The 2,720-nt window shown below is 44.4% G+C and overlaps 1 non-coding gene across 1 annotated transcript; it reads left to right on the top strand.

Annotated features, from left to right (window-relative positions):
* Nucleotides 1-2,002: 2,002 nt before the first annotated feature.
* TRNAT-UGU (transfer RNA threonine (anticodon UGU)) lies at nt 2,003-2,076 on the top strand. Its single transcript has one exon. It is a non-coding gene; the product is annotated as a tRNA-Thr (tRNA).
* Nucleotides 2,077-2,720: the final 644 nt, after the last annotated feature.

Genomic DNA, 2,720 nt, shown 5'->3' with positions numbered 1-2,720 from the left:
TCGAACATCTCTTTGTGGAAATGGGTAAGGAACAGGGAATGGGGTGTCAGGAACAGAGTCACAAAGTACAGTACCAGCCCAGCTGCATAAGAATGACTTAAAAAATTGTTACAAACACAAATTCTTGGACTACAATCCAAGACCTACTGAATCAGAAACTGCAGTGTTTGTTTTAACAAGCACTGAAGGTTAATATAATGCATACCGTCTTTGGGCTGCTGTGACAAAATATCCTACACTGAGTAATTTATAAACATAAATTTATTGCTCTTGGGAAAAATCCAAGGTCAAAGCCAGCAGATTCTGTGTCTGCTAAGCATCTGCTCCTTACAGATGGCGCCTTCCATGCACCCTCACCTGGTGGAAGGGATGAATAAACTTCCTAAGGCCTCTTGATAAGGGTACTCACCTGATTCATGAGCGTAGAGCCCTCGTGACCCAACACCTCCCCAAAGCCTCACCTCTTAACACCACCACATCATGTTAGGTTTCAGAATATGAAATTAAGGGAACACTAACATTCAGATCATAGCATACACTAAAGTCTGAGAATCTCTCTTCTAGGGCAGTGCCTCTTCACTGCAAGTGCACATATCAATCAGATTCAGATTCGGATTCTGTTGATCTGGATGAAATTTATGATTTTGCATTTCTAACAAGCTCCTGGAAGTTGCCAACGGTCCCTGTCTGTACACTGAGTAGCAAGACTTGAGGATCTGTCAGCGGGGAGGGCAGTGCACAAGGGACAGGGCTAATGACCAAGGCTGCTGTTGGCTGTATTCAAAGTTTTCATAGAAAGTTTCAGTCGGCGATGCATTTGAGTGTACAGAGGAATGCTCTTGTGAATGATTTTGATGTTATTCCTCCTGGTGGACTGCCATTTCATCTTTTGTCCTTTCTCCTACTTCTCAGCCCACATACACACCAACAACAGATTATTTTGAGTAGATTTCCACAGTGCACACACCCTAGCCTAGGGTAACACTTAGAAAATTGATATCTACTTTCCAGAGAAATGAACATATAAAAGAAATAACAAAACACCATGAATTTTGCAAATGAGAAACAATACTGTAGGGTAGTTGTAGTAGAGTATTGCTATTATTCAAAGTATTTATTTTATCTTCCTTGGGTCAGGTTACAGACACACACACACCCAATCCCACAGACATCGGGTTTGGTCCATTATCATTCTGGACAATGAAATATGAGCAGAATTGACTTGTATCTTTTGGGCAGAAACCAAGAGATAGTATTCGGTTTACAATGTCCCTTTTCTTCACTATCAACATTCCTCAGTCTCCCACTGAGGATCATTTGAAAGATTTCTTGTGTTTTTGCTTTTAAACAGATGTGTAGTATATGTGTTTGGGAGAGAACTTGGTTTACAGCTTGTCCCACACTTCTGCTTCTAAAATAGTACCTTCTTATACTTCAGGTGACTTGAGTAAGGAGTCACTTTTCTGGAGTGGAAGAATGATTTTAAAAATCAAAATGATACATTAGGTCTTAAATAAATAATCGGTCCAATTTTCCCAGAGTTCAAGGGGAGAAGATGAAAATCAAGGGTAGAGAGCATGCATCCCTGAACTGTCAGTTCACAGGTATCCACACATTTCGGCTCCCTGTATTCCCACACTGGGATTCAGAACTCAAAAGGCAAGATTCTTCCAAAGATCATTGGAGTCAGCCAGTGCTTTGTCTAAGAATCCCAGCTTCTCCACAGCAACCTCAGGAAACCAGGAAAAGAAGGCATTCAGAGAAATCAGGACCTCTGTTCTGTTCTGCTGGCCAAGAGGCGATGAGATTATCAACATCTCAACGGACAGATGACTCCGAAATCTTCCAAGCACATACACTACAGGAGAGAAGCTGAAGTTGGACACATAGTAAATCATTTCAAAATGACAGCATGTTAAAGAAGTTTTAAGCATGAAATGAACAAGACCGCTGGAACATATTAATTCAATAAAATTGGTTTTTAAAAGCATACTTTCCGTTTGGCTCCATGGCTTAGTTGGTTAAAGCACCTGTCTTGTAAACAGGAGATCCTGGGTTCGAGTCCCAGTGGGGCCTGTTTGTAATACAGCACTTGTTTTTAATGAATATTTCTTTGGCGTCCTAAGTGTGCGACAGCACTTGCCTTTCCCATCCTCCCTTACGGGAAAAAATTAAGAAATAAGGTTAAACCCCTGCATCACTGTTTCCACTGGGGGGAGGGGAGGCATGTAAACTTGCAAAGGTGCGTCCTAGCACAGTTTAGCCAGCCTTTACCCTATCCACCCTAGAGAGGGCGGGTGTCCTGGGGTGGCTCCTCCTGGCGTCCAGCCCGTGGCCTCGTGCCACAGCTTTGGAGCGTTCGGGGTCTGAGCAGCACGGGGGAATGGAGCAGGCGAAAGGTCCCCAAATTATGACTGCCCAGTGTTGCCGAGGACCGCGATTGAGTCGTTGCTTCCTGCTGCGGCCCGGACTTAAGAACAGGGAAAATTACTACTACTTCTGCAGTTTTTCTAGAAGTAAGACTTTATGACTAACAGAGAGATTCATTAGACTCCTGGGCCGCTGGGCGATTATGACAAGCAGGGTGTTTTGAAGACACTGAGCGCTTGGGTGCTGAGGAAGAGCGCAGCCGGCGTCCTCCCCTGCCCGTCGCTGGGGCACCCAGGCTCCTCACCCTGCGCTTTGGTCGTGCTTGGCACCAGCGAGCGGCTCGCTGGCAC

The sequence above is a fragment of the Oryctolagus cuniculus genome, chromosome 5, assembly GCF_964237555.1.
Source record: "Oryctolagus cuniculus chromosome 5, mOryCun1.1, whole genome shotgun sequence".
Classification (NCBI taxonomy): Eukaryota; Metazoa; Chordata; class Mammalia; order Lagomorpha; family Leporidae; genus Oryctolagus; species Oryctolagus cuniculus.
Note: the sequence above shows the minus strand (reverse complement) of the source record. Positions and strands in the feature narration are given on the sequence as shown.